Genomic DNA, 14,592 nt, shown 5'->3' with positions numbered 1-14,592 from the left:
CCTTTGAAATCAAATGATATTTTACTAAATTTTCTTGAACTTCTCAAGTAACCAACAAGCCAGCTAATTCACCTTTCTGCAATATAAGGCCGTAGGAATAGTTAATTTTAGATCTACGGAACTATTCGGTAAAAGTTAAAAAAAATATTTGTACAGACTCTGTTCAGTTAACTCCATTTAATGATAAAAAGTAAAGTTTGTCGACTTTACTGAACCTAGATAAATTCTACCGACTTCTGTGATCTGAATTGCTGTCGATCTAATACTATGAGTAGTAATATGTATTATAAATTGGGTGATCTCGATGGTTTAAAAAAAAATCTTATTTGTTAATGTAAATTTGAGATTGGGTGTTTTTTTATGACGCAAACATTTTATTTTCCTCGATATTTTATTTCACTCATCTAACTTAATAGATCCGGACAAGATCTATTTTCAGTATCAAACTATTTTTGAAACTTCAGAGGCTTGATTTTTTTTCAGGATCTGGATCATGGATATTTTTTACAGATTTATGAACATGTTTTTTAGAAACTCTTGTCTTAAAAATAATTATACTTGGAGAAATTTTTAACAAACTGCAATACTGCAATGAAGATAAATATTTATGATGTCGAGCAATTGACATTTACAAATAAACCATGGCCCACTCAGTAATGGAACAAACTCTCTTCCTTATTACAGCACTCCTAGTGGACGTTTTCGGAAGCTTTTGTCGATTATTTGTTGACATCAACATTAACAATAACAGTGTATTTTTTTCAGTTAATAAAACGCTCTTGTTTTGGAGACAGTCACCATGCAAGAGGAGCATACACGCAGTCACCCGGAAAGTCCATCTAAGTACGCGTCCATGCTGGCTAGAGTTTTGAACTTTCTTAGAAACATTGTATGACACGTGCTCAAAAAGTACAGGGAAACCTTCACGACAAATCGGAAGCCTCAAAGTAAACGCCGGAGTGGAACTGCCAACCGTCAGCTCCATGAAAAGGTCGTGAGGAACTTCAAAGGCAACCCTGGCATGTCCGATCGTGATTTGCGTAAAAAGTATGATATATATAGTATGACGCAAATATATGATCTGGCAGGGGATTTGCAGCTGCGGCCAGAAGACAAAGGTTTTCGTCACTGAGACAATGATGAACTCGGACGTTTACAAAACCGAATGTCTCCAGAAGTGAATTCTGCCCTCCATTCAGTCACATGATGATCCTGTGACATTTTGACCGGATCACTACAGCCGGGAAGTACAACAATGGTACAATGGGCCTCAATCCTCCCAATTGTCCCCAGTTCAGGCCCATTGAAAACTACTGGGCCTTTATGAAAAAAAATTCAAGGTTCTTGGGATTTGTTTCGAATTTCTGAGGAAGTCATTCCATGGGAGTTTTTAGAAGAACGTGAGAAAAACATCAAGTGCAATCTTCTTTTCATGTTGTTCTGAGGAAGTCCATATTCCATGTGAAAACTTGGAAGAATACGAAGGTAGTTCTAAGTAGAATTTCATGGAAATTATTAATAGGATTCATTGGAATTTTTGACAAAAAATCATAGAAACTACCGAGTTTAATTCCTAAGGAATTTTGAGAAAATTTGGAAGAGAATTCTGAGGATTATTTGAGAAGAACTTCAGTGCAACTCAATGGAGAAATCCATGGAAATTCTCAAGCTTATTTCAAGAAGTCTCTAGAAGAAAAATAACAGTACATAATTCCATGGGAATTCTCGGAGCATACTTATGAGGTATACTAAAAGAAGGACTTCAATTATATGTGAGAATAATGAAAGGAGAACTTCAAACGAATTCCAAAAGAGTTCTAACTTGAATGCCAAACAAGCTTAGGAGAGAACTGTAATTCAATTCTTTGGAGAAATTCAAAGGGAATTCTGGAGTGAATTTTACGAAAATTTTGAAAATAGTTCCAATGGTTTTCTTAAGAGTATTATAAAATAATTCTAATGAAAATTTGAAGGTAATTCCAAGAAAAGCTCGAAAGTTATTGAATTCAGAATTCTGAGGATAGTTGTTGAGGAAAATTTCAAAAGAATTCCGAGCAGTATTTCCTGGATATTCCGGTGATAGTTTTTAGAAAATTCAAATGAGACATCCATGGAAATGATGAGGAGCAAAGAATTACTGGGAATTATGAGCAGAATTAAATTGAAATTCCTATGATAATTCCAAGGGAAGTTCTGGAGAATACCAAGTGAATGCTTAGGAGAACTTGAAATATATTTTTTCAGGAGTATTTTTTAGAAATTGCTTGCTGCACTGCAAGAATTATTAATAATTTGAAGAACATTGCAGGGAGAACTAAAAGGGTGTTCTGCTGAAGATTTTCATGAGTATTGTGGAGTTAATTATACAGCAATTCCATAGCAAAAAGATAAAGTGGTTTCCGTGGCAATTCCGTAAAAATAGTTAGTTTTGTTCCTTATCGCAAAATATTTGACTCGTATTTTTCAAAAATAACGTTTTTCAAAAATCTATAACTTTTGAACCGCTAGGCCGATTTTTAAGATCAAAATAACAAATGAAAGGTAATTAAATATATTTTTAAGAAAAAATATAACGACATTCAAAAATAGAGATTGGGTATTGAAAAATATTGATTGTATATATTTTTTCTTGGTTTCCATGGTTTGTAAACAGAGGGCGCAATATGTTTTTATATTTTTCCTTAAAAAATTAGACTTTTTACCGAACGTCTGAAAAAATCAGCGATGTATTTTTTTTTTCGTTTTTGAGTTATATTTTTTTGAAGTTGATTCAAGTCTCTATGAATGTCATGGTAGTGTAGGATCAGAAATTGAAATAAGTATAGAGAATGTGACCATGTTACAGTCGGTATAAATTCATGTTTACAGTTTTCAAGTTCGAAAAATTGCAAAACTGTATTTGAAATGGCGAGCTTTGAACGTGATATTAATCAAATGTCTGAGACTTAATTCATTTAATTCTGAGATTTTGGTACTTTGAAAATTTTCAAGATCTTCGGCTTAGAGATCGAAACATTAAATAAAATCAAAAGAGAAGACGACGAAGGAATAATATTCGCCGATAATTTCAAAAATAGAAATAGATAGAATAACAACAGAGAATCATTATTAATACTGACGGCAAGATTTGAGATGGTTTAACGCAAGAAATGGTTCTCAATAAATGGGCCACCTAAAAGACAGATAACACAAAAATTGTGTTCTAATACTTAGATGATTGATGTCTTCAGTGGAGTTTTTGCACTTAAGAAGTCCTTTCTTTTTGAGGATAGTGTTTTACATATGAACGTAGGTCCTTAAAATGAAGAGATGGCGATTTGTTTCCGTTTGTAAAGATGTGCATTTTCGAAGTACTTACAACTTTGTAGTGCATTGAAAGAATGGTAGGATTGAATCAAAAAAAGTTGTTATGAGAACGCTTTTTGATGGGGTTCTGCCGTTTGTGCTTCATTTTCGCCCTTTATCGTCGCCCAAGAACTTGAGAGATAGAGGGTTTTCGTCATCGAAAAAGTTTCTCAATATGACTTCATCTACAATGTTTCCATGGATGTTCATCAATTTTAATGAGACATGAAAAATTATGATTTTTTATCTGAGTGTATACCCCCCTTTAGGTGAGGATTTTAACAACTAAGATGGAGCGCTTGAGAAATGTAGAGGCATTCCGCAAGACGTCAGGATGCTACACTCAATGGTTTCGTCACAAATGGTCGTGTTCAACATCCTTTTTATATTTCGTCCCACTGTGTGACGGTGGTCACCTCGTGTAACGTGAATCTTTATTTAATTTGCACGGAGGGTCGCCTCACTAGTGAGTGACTTTTGTCATTTCACTGGTGGCGGAGAGAGGGCACGGCTTGCGGAATAGGCCTGCAGATAATAATATTTGCATTTATCAAAAATTGTTGAAAGCTAAGAAGTCAAAATTTTGTTGCCAGGATGGAACGGATACTGTATTATGATATTGCCAATATATATTTAAATTAAATGCAAAGGGTAGGTATGGGACCATCAGGGCTCCGGACTGAAGCGAGTTGGATGGGGAGAGTGAAACTTCCAACTCCCCGTCATTAACATTTCGTGAATTGACAGCGGACTCTTCTCCCCACTCATTGGGACGTCCCTTCGTATCATGGCTTGCTCTACATAGCAAAGAAGGGTTTTATCATTGGTAGGGGATTTTCATGATCCCAAGGATTGTGCGTAAGTGTCTGTGCTAACATGCCTCCGATTTTGGCCCTTCATACAGTGTTTTTGACTACAGGCAGATGTCGAACTTGTTCAAGTCATACCTGGAGGACGATCCACATCAAATTGTGAGCAAAGTTTTAACTAAGTTAATTTTAATTAACTTTGCTGAAAAATCATTCCTGTTACCTCTTGCCGTTCTCATTTTAGAGTAACTGTTTTTTTTTATTGAATTAGGGTGTACCTGAATAATTTAGTTTTTTAGCACCAACTGTTTTATTTAAAAAAATTCACGAAAATCATCTTCGAGAAACTTTTGTAAACCTCATTAAACGCATGTTTTGCTCTAAAAAACATTGTCTGTTTTTTTTTTATAAAGAAGTTATACTAAATTGTATTGAGAAAAAATATCAAAGTCAAATTTATTTTACAGAAGTAATAAAAATAACATACATTTAGCTTAATAAAATAATATTTTTATATTTAATAGAAAAAATAAAATAAGTCCATTCTAATGCTGTTTTAAGTTTTTTTTAAATGTTTGCCCCAAACATTTCAAAACGGTCTATTTTAAAAATAAAAACGCTAATAATTCTTGATCAGAAAAATACATCGACGAGTTCTGCGCCGTTCTAAAAGTTGTCTGAAGACAGCAAAGAGAAAAAAAAAAAAAATTGAGTGAAAACACTGTTCGCTCTGACAGCCTAAGTCAATTTAGAAATATTTCTCTACACTATAACTGGAAAGTACTGTAAAGTTATTGGGTACAATTTCGCTCATTTTGAAGTAAAGTAGGGTAACCCATTTAATGGGTAAAAAAGTTACCGATTAAGGGGTAACTGGTACCTATAAATGTGTAATTGTTACCCATTAGTGGGTATACGTTACTCATTAATGGGTAATTTGTTCACCCATTTAATGGGTTAACCTGCTTTATTCCAAAATGGGTAAAATTGTACTTTTTAATGGGTACTGTAAAGTTAGAGTGTAAATTGATCAATTCAAAAGAAAAAAGAGAAAATTTTGAATAAAGTTGCTCGAAATATGCTGAGCCACATTTTTGCCGAAGAATGTATACATTTATTTTCGCAAATGAAGAAGTTATTTTTTTTTATCTTAATGATTATTAGACCACCCTAGTACACATTGAGACCAAAATGAGGGTTGAACTATAAGAAACAACATTGTAGGAGACACTTTTTCTCTAATGTTTAAATTTCAGGCTCTAAATGCATCTTTTTTGCTAAATTCCCATTCTGGACCACCATGGAACGGATCAGGAAAAATGGTCTCATCGGAGATGGAGTATTGTCATATCCCGAGTAGCACACTTTCATCACAATAAGCTACAGCAACTTGTTTATGACTGAAATAAGTCGTATATAAGTTTCTACAATTGATTTGTGACAAGCGTGCTACTAGGGATACCATCGTATTGGTGCAGCGTCCAATGGAGGGAACTCATTGCTTATGGGGTGTTTGCTCATTGCATCTGTGCTGATTTGCTAACCCTAGTGTACTATAACTGTACTAAAATGAAGCCAGCATAATGTTAACAGGGCGTCAGCATCTACCAGCATAAGATTTCAGGAACAAATGAAATTCGTGCTTGTTGGTTGAGCTGGTTGGGCTAGTGAACTAGCAAAAGTGTAAACAGCCCATAAGAACGTTTCTGCTGGAACTGTTACAAACCCTCCGACGTCGCATGGAACTGCGATTCGAAGTTCCACCAGGTTGCATCAACCCCAGGCTTATCCATCTCCATAGAAAGGCAGATTCACTCCAGTCTTCGAATACAATCCGTGGAATCATGTGAATCAGCGCATTCAGCCATGGCATGTCCGCACGTCGAGCACAGCTTTCCTCTGACGGTTGACAGTCTTATATGAAGATGGAAACGAGCACTCATCGATTCTGGATCGTAATTCAACTTCATTTTCAAAAGGCTCGCTCTGAGTATGAAATCAGATCGAGAGAATATCCTCAGTTTTGGGATGTTGACGACTACGGTTTTGCAGTTCGTCTACGCAATCATTCACACACGAGGTGAGTACTACACTAGTGAATTGGAGTTCATATTCCTTTCACACCTAACCACCGAACTTCCAGACCGAGACATGTTCTTGGAAGCTGACCAATTCCATGAATGATTGAGGAATAGTAGGATCAACCGCAACCGTGGTTTATCGACAATCTTTCCTATAACAGGAGTAGCAATATTCCACGAGTTCCACTACGCTGTTGTAACACAAACCACCATCCACAACTGGAATCGTTGAGGGAGAAGTTCTGGGAATTCAAGTTCACCAATGCCAGTCGAATTTACTCGACAGACGAAGCCGCTTGTAAAGAGTTGCACCTAGCCAACTACACAGACCTAATGTACGCAATATCTCTTCCAAAATCCCAGAATCCCCACACCCGACTCGGTGTCGCCTTGAGACGTCTGCGATATCCGGAATGCAGCCTTGAGCGACATGAAGCTGTCAAGCCTATCGCGAAAACTTCTTTACTGATTGAAAAAGTTTAAAGGCGGCAAATCAATCAGAACAAATTAATTCCTTCCAAAACTTCAAACAACTATTAATGTGATCACCGGAAAACATCCTCGTTGCCCTAAACGAGCTGACTATCCAACAGTACCCGTCCTACATAGGGTGAGTTAGAACAATGAAAAATTACTGAAAAATTCACGACCGCGACTCGTTAACCGCAAGCGCCCCCGTCACAAGCTGTTCTAGAAGCGATGTGGTGGCATGGCAGGCAGGCAGGACAAGCAAAAGCAAGACCCGGTCTGACACGCGAAAAATTGAAAACTGTTTCCGCCGACGTGCAGTTGAAAACTTTCACTTCCTCGATCCTTGTCTTGAACGAAAGACAAATTGAAAGGGACAAGACAAATCGAACGGTTCTTTGTTTCCCGGCAACCGTGATAGCCTGAACAATTTGAATGTGGAATGAGTTGCGGGGTTTTTTTTTCGTCGAAGGGATTTTTGGCTTTATGATAAGGGGCTGTTCATAAACTACGTAGACAGTTTTTTTTTGGATTCTTGACCCCCCCCCTCCCCCTGCGTAGACAATTGTCCATACAAAATTTTTAAAATTTGTATGGACCGTTGAAAATTGTCAACCCCCCCCCCCTAAACTGTCTACGTAGTTTATGAACAGCCCCTAAGGAAGACGAGGCTTTTTTTTATAGCAGAAGTGGCATTTCTCTGGGTTTGAATATTTTTTTAAGATGCTTGAAAGTCATCGTCATGGGCAGACAAAAGAAGTTGTTTACCTCTGCTTGCATCTGCTATTCTTGTTTATACAATGACTTTTATCTTTTCAAAGCTTATTTATTTTGGTAGGCAAATGACTGCAAGCTGGGGGAAATAATTTGCCAAATTGTACCAGGCTTCAAATTCCACAAGCGATGCCGTACTGGCATACAATTTAATCCCGTAATGGCGTCCCGCATTCACGAACAAAACATGTCCAACAAAACACAACTCGAGCTGCACCCTGCATCCTCCACCGCCATCACATCCACCCACTACGTCCTCTATAGATGTAGTGAATTTTATTTTTGCCCCGGAAACAGATAGGTATTGACAGAGATAATCAGCCAAAATGGCAGACCGCAGCAACCAACCGACAGACCGACCACGTTGCACATTGCAATTGTACAGTTTTCGCACAACCTCACATGTTAGTGAATAGAAAAACCGTAACCGGAAATGTTCCCGAATGAAAATATACCATGCATGTATTTAGGTATATCAAACGCAAAAACCGGTCGACGTCGAATGCAAAGACGGTGTGTATGGGGCAACGTGTGGATAAAAACATGTTTTCGAAGTGATATATTAGGCTCTGGTTACAACGGATGGCACTTCCGGCTGGCTCTGATGGTGACGGTGCTGCCGCCGTGTACGAAGCAAATCGGATACATAAACAGGCACGCGTAGAGAGGCTTACAGAAGAGATGAAGAGTGCGGTTTTAGTGTGAATGGCTTGTGGGTGGTTATTTCCGGAAGCAGAAATCTGTGTCAACGGAAAAGAGAGCCCGAATATTGGGTTTTTAGAGGCTGGCGTGGTTGGAATGTATCGATTTTCATTTGCATGATTAGTTCAATTTGATTCCCCAGCAATGGTAGGTTGTTGGAACTGTTCTGCAAACAGCTAAGATGAGCATACTTGATTATAGTTGTTTGCATCTAATCTTAATTTAGCCTATCAAATTTTATGATTTTTATAGTTTAAGACAATACACCTAAATTATTTTCCGTACAAACCAATGAGGCAATTCGGGAACATCTGAAACTGATTTCCGAAGGGCTTTTAATACAATTAATTCTTATATCGCCACAATATGCCAAGCTTCATGATTTTTAAAGATAACGCTTCGGATCATATGGAACAGATTCCAGTAAGGTACGTTAAAGTTATGTACAGAAAACACTTCTTATGTTATATTGTCTGAATTCCTTAACACTGTTAAGGATCAATGTTTAACTAAGTAGAATTATAATACTAAGAATTAGAAGAATTTTAACCATCATTTATGTATTACGGTATTTACTACCAAGTCCGGTAAAATGTGTAATAGCAAATTGGCAATGTTTGAAAAATCATTGCTCAGCAATTTATCAATAGGTTTTAAATCTGGGGCATCTTTCTGTTGGATGGTTCGTTTTCTGACCAATTGGCTGATCAAGTTGTTTGGAATAGATTCTTAGCTGTCCTAAGGAAATTAATAGGCAAATTGACTATCAATGCCTCTATTCATTTTTGGCCCTTCATAGAGCGGTTTGCTGAAGACAGTCAGACCGAGACAGTCAGACAAAGATAACTTTGATCAAGTTCAACAGTGAGGAGAGCCCACAGCTATTGGACTAGTTTCCGTACTACAATGAGTGGTAGACCATTATCATCATCATCAGTAAATAATTATATCTTGTTTCATATTTGAAGGCCACTGTTATACATAACTGTTATCAGTTGTGTTTAAAAATCCTAAGATTTTCTTATAAATTATCAGTTAACTTTCGAGTTTCCAAGCAGGCATACTGCCTCTCGGAGTGAAGTAAATTAAGTCTATTATTTTCTTCGTCCGCTGTCGTCACTTCGCCGGAGGTACTTTACAGGGTTTTATTTTTTAAATGGTTCACTAAAATAAATTTAAAACATTGTTTATTTTTTTTTCCTATGAACACTTTATTTTTCTCTATAAATTTGTGTCAGACGTCATTGAGATGCCGTTTCCATGTTTAATTTTTTTTTTTTTAATATTTCTAGGACGCAAATTTGAAAATTTTATAAGATTCAAAATGGTTGAATTTTAAAAGCAATGATTGAATCATTGCCCATAACAAACAATTACGTTTCATACAAATCGGATTTTTTTCCTGGAACTGTAATACACAAAGACATTTTCACACGGGGTTGCATACGGCAAACATATTTTTGAGTATATAAACGAATAAATGATCCAAAAAACTTCAAAATGCTTCTTTAAAAACACTCAAACGATCCATTAAACTCCGGTGAAAATTTATAAATAACAAATGTCAATATGATTCATATTTAATGTCAAATTTAGCAACACATTTAAAAAACTGTACCGCTATATTTTCAAATAAAAGGCATTGAAATTGTGTGAATTACCCATAAATCTATTGAAAATGATCCATGAAAAGCTAAACATTGAACATCTATCGAAATTGATCCATTGAAAATTTAGTGTGCACACTTAAAAATATAGATCTGATATATTTTTTCATGTTTTGGACACTATAATTTAAATTTAGATTCATACATCTTGGACAATTGCTCAATTCCTGCGTAGCTGCTAAGATGTATGTCGTGCCCGCGTTTTTAAGTCAGAGAAGAACCTTCGAAAAGAAGCTTTAAGAAGAAGCTTCCAAAAGAAGTTTCCAAAAGAAGTTTCCAAAAGATACTTCCAACATTAGCTTCCAAAATGATTTTACTTTCAAAATAAGCTTCCATAAGAAGTGTCCAAAATAATTTTCTTAAGACGCTCTTTTAAAAGCTTACAGAAGATGATTCCAAAAGAAGCTTTCAAAAGAATCTTCCAAAAGAATCATCCAAAAGAAGCTTCAAAAAGAAGCTTCCAAAAGAACCGTCCAAAAGCACCTTCTAAGATATGCTTACAAAAGAAGCCTCCAAATGAAGCATCTAAAAGTAGTATCCAAAAGAACATTCCAAAATATCCTTCCAAAAGAAGGCTTCTAAAATATTCTTCCAAAAGAAGCCTCCAAATGAAGCTTCCAAAGGATACTTCCGGAAGTAGCTTTCAAAATAAGCTTCCATTAGAAGTGTCCAAAATAATTTTCTTAAGAAGCTTTTTTAAAAGCTTCCAGAAGATGATTTCAAATGAATATTCCAAAAAAATCTTCCAAAAAAAGCTTCCAAAAGATGCTTTCAAAACAAGCCTTCAAATGAAGCATCCAAAAAGAAACAGCCAAAAGGAACATTCCAAAAGAGGTTTCTAAAATATGCTTCCAGAGAAGCCTCCAAATGAAGCTTCCAAAGAAGTCTCCAAAAGATACTTCCAAAAGAAGCTTCCAAAAGAAGCTTCCAAAAGAAGCTTCCAAAAGAAGCTTCTAAAAGAACCGTCCAAAAGAACCGTCCAAAAGAACCGTCCAAAAGAACCGTCCAAAAAAAAGCTTCCAAAAGAACCTTCTTAAATATGTTTCCAAAAGAAGCCTCCAAATGAAGCATCCAAAAGTAGTTTTCAAAAAAACATTCCAAAAGAACCTTCCAAAAGAGGCTTCTAATATATGCTTCCAAAAGAAGCCTCCAAAATGAAGCTTCCAAAGGAGCGTCCAAAAGATACTTCCAAAAGAAGCTTCCAAATAAGCTTCCAAAAAAAGATTCAAAATTAAGCTTCCAAAAGAAGCTCCCAAAATATATTTCCGAAAGTAGCTTTCAAAATAAGCTTCCATAAGAAGTGTCCAAAATAATTTTCTTAAGAAGCTCTTTTAAAAGCATACAGAAGATGATTCCAAAAGAAGCTTTCAAAAGAATCTTCCAAAAGAATCTTCCAAAAGAATCTTCCAAAATAAGCTTCCAAAAGAAGCTTCCAAAAGAAGATTACAAAAGAAGCTTCCAAAAGAACCGTCCAAAAGCACCTTCTAAAATATGCTTCCAAAAGAAGCCTCCAAATGAAGCATCCAAAAGTAGTATCCAAAAGAACATTCCAAAAGAACCTTCCAAATGAGGCTTCTAAAATATGCTTTCAAAAGAAGCCTCCAAATGAAGTTTCCAAAAGATCGTCCAAAAGATACTTCCAAAAGAAGCTTCCAAATAAGGATCTAAAAAAAGCTTCCAAATGAAGCATCCAAAAGAAGCTTCCAAAAGATGCTTCCAAAAGATACTTCCGAAAGTAGCTTTCAAAATAAGCTTCCATAAGAAGTGTCCAAAATAATTTTATTACGAAGCTCTTTTAAAAGCTTACAGAAGATGATTCCATGCTTTCAAAAGAATCTTCCAAAAGAATCTTCCAAAAGAATCTTCCAAAAGAATCTTCCAAAAGGATCTTCCAAAAGAAGCTTCCAAAAGAAGCTTCAAAAAGAAGATTACAAAAGAAGCTTCCAAAAGAACCGTCCAAAAGAACCGTCCAAAAGAACCGTCCAAAAGCACCTTCTAAAATATGCTTCCAAAAGAAGCCTCCAAATGAAGCATCCAAAAGTAGTATCCAAAAGAACATTCCAAAAGACCCTTCCAAAAGAAGCTTCTAAAATATGCTTCCAAAAGAAGCCTCCAAATGAAGTTTTCAAAAGATCGTCCAAAAGATACTGCCAAAAGAAGCTTCCAAATAAGCATCAAAAAAAAGCTTCCAAATGAAGTATCCAAAAGAAGCTTCCAAAAGATACTTCCAAAAGATACTTCCGAAAGTAGCTTTCAAAATAAGCTTCCATAAGAAGTGTCCAAAATAATTTTATTAAGAAGCTCTTTTAAAAGCTTCCAGAAGATGATTCCAAAAGAAACTTTCAAAAGAATATTCCAAAAGAATCTTCCAAAAGAAGCATCCAAAAGAAGCATCCAAAAGGAACATCCAAAAGAACATTCCGAAAGAGGCTTTTAAAATATGTTTCCAAAAGAAGCCTTCAAATGAAGCTTTCAAAGGTCCGTCCAAAAGATACTTCCAAAAGAAGCTTCCAAAAGAAGCTTTCAAAAGAAGCTTCCAAAGAACCTTAGCTTCCAAAAGAGGCATTCAAAAGAAGCTTCCAAAAGAAGCATCAAAAAGAAGCTTCCAAAAGATGCTTCTAAAAGAAGCTTCCAAAGAAGCCTCCAAATGAAGTTTCCAAAAGATGCTTCCAAAAGAAGTTTCCAAAGATACGTCCAAAAGGTACTTCAAAAAGAAGCCTCCAAAAGAAGCTTTTAAAAGAAGCTTCCAAAAGAAGTTTCCAAAAAAAGCTTCCAAAGAAGCGTCCAAAAGATACTTCTAAAGGGACCGTTCAAAGATTCTTTTTGAAAAGCTCATTTAGAGGCTTAAAAAAGAAGCATGAAGTTTTCAAAAGAAAAAAATACTTTCAAAACATGCTTCCAAAAGATACTTCTTAAAGATGCTTCCATAAGAAGCTTTCGAAAAAATATTCCAAAAGAAGCTTCCAAAACAGCTTTCAAAATAAAGTTCTAAACGAAGCGTGCAAAAAAATCTTGCAAAATAAGCTTCTAAATGAAGCTTCTAAATGAAGCTTCTAAATTAAGCTTCCAAAATAACCTTTCGAAATAAGCTTCCAAAAGAAGCTTCCAAAACAAATTTTCCATGGAGCTTCGTCAAGAATCTTCTTAAGAAGCTCTTCTAGAAAGTCCCAAAAGATGTTTCTTAAAAATACTTCCAAAAGATACTTCCATAAGATGCTTCTAAAAGGAGCTTCCAAAAGAATTTAAAGACTGACTAAAAGTAAATTGATACGCCCCTCGCGCGCCACTAGCACGCCTCTAGTATTGGGAATCGAAAATCTTTGACAATGGTTTATTTACACTTCTATAGAGAACAACTGGTGCACGTTTGATCAAAGTAGTCGATCGCGTTCAGAAATAACGTCAAATGGAACTCGAAAGAAGAAAAAATATTGTGCACAAGCACCTGGAAAATCCGGAGTGGTCCGGTTCCAAGCTGGCTAAAGTGCTGAAGATGCCGAAAACAACAGTTTTTCGAGTGCTCAAAACCTGCAAGGAAACCCTGAGTGTGGAAAGGAATCAGCGGACCTACGAAAAAACTTTCAAATGGAACATCCTTGCCAGGGAAGGATACAAGTCGTACAAAGCCAGTAAACATCCGAACCGGCACATGAAGCTGAATTCTGTGGCCAAAAAGTGTGCAAGGCCCTTGTACGGCCGTGTTTTGACGAAACACAAGGGCTGCACTTTTATCTATGACGAAACATCCGTAAAACTCGATTTTAAGCAGCTTCCCTATCAAAAATTTTACATCGCGACTAGACGTGGGGATGTGTCGGGAAGATTCATGTTCGTGTTTGCCGACAAGTTCGTGAAGAAGGCCATGATTTGGCAAGCGATTTGCAGGTTGTGGCCTGAAAACAGAACCATTCGTCACATCCTCGACGATGACATCTCAAGTTTACATCGAAGAATGTCTGAAAAAGTGTGTATTGCCGTTCATCCGCAAGCATAGGGGTAAAGTCATCGTTTGGGTCGATTTGGCCAGCTGCCACTACTCCAAGGTGGTTCTGGAGTGGTACCGTGCGGGACCGAAATCCGTACAGCACCGAAATCCGTACACCCTTGTTGAATTTGTTCATTTAAATGCATCATAACAATGTAAATATTATACATGAATACATATTCATGTTCATTCATGCATCAGCTTGATGTTTACTTCAACAATTAAGCAGTATAACATGCAATTAAAATAAGAAAAATAAAAACCTTATCACGTGTCGGGCATTTCTGTCAATCGGTTGCGTTCTTAACGATTTTCTAAGAAAATGTCTCGGATTTACTTCCAGTTGTTAAGCGTATTTAAGTGATTTTTGCAAGTAGTTTCCTGAAGGTCGATCGGAAAGGTAAGTGTTTATCGTTTTATATCTCAATTCTAAGCAATGGATCGTTCATATGGTATTTATTTATCAAAATTAGTACTGTACGGATTTCGATCCATATATAACAGCTGATTCTAAATCCGTACACTTGTGCATCACTAATGACGATTCTACTTTATCCAATGTTTTTCAGCAGATCATGGAAACTAAATACACGCCGGAGGATTTGGAGAAGACTGTGGCAATGATGCGTGCGGAGAAATCTTACCGAGAAGCATCCAGGGATTTTGCCGTTCAATTCACCACCATAAGAGATGCCGTATTGAATCGCTACTCTCTTATTTTATTCGTATTGTAAACGTTATATTATTAATATCTTTTAATG

General features: G+C 36.3%; 1 protein-coding gene across 2 annotated transcripts in view; it reads right to left on the bottom strand.

Annotated features, from left to right (window-relative positions):
- Window positions 1-14,592, bottom strand: part of LOC135699491 (uncharacterized) — an 813,870-nt gene that overhangs the window by 166,777 nt on the left and 632,501 nt on the right. The window lies entirely within an intron of this gene.

Source organism: Ochlerotatus camptorhynchus, unplaced genomic scaffold (genome assembly GCF_037179485.1).
Source record: "Ochlerotatus camptorhynchus isolate MF236.1 unplaced genomic scaffold, CSIRO-AGI_Acam_v1.1 ptg000111l, whole genome shotgun sequence".
Lineage (NCBI taxonomy): Eukaryota > Metazoa > Arthropoda > Insecta > Diptera > Culicidae > Ochlerotatus > Ochlerotatus camptorhynchus.
The sequence above is the reverse complement of the archived record's forward strand: the minus strand, read 5'-3'. Positions and strand labels throughout refer to the sequence as shown.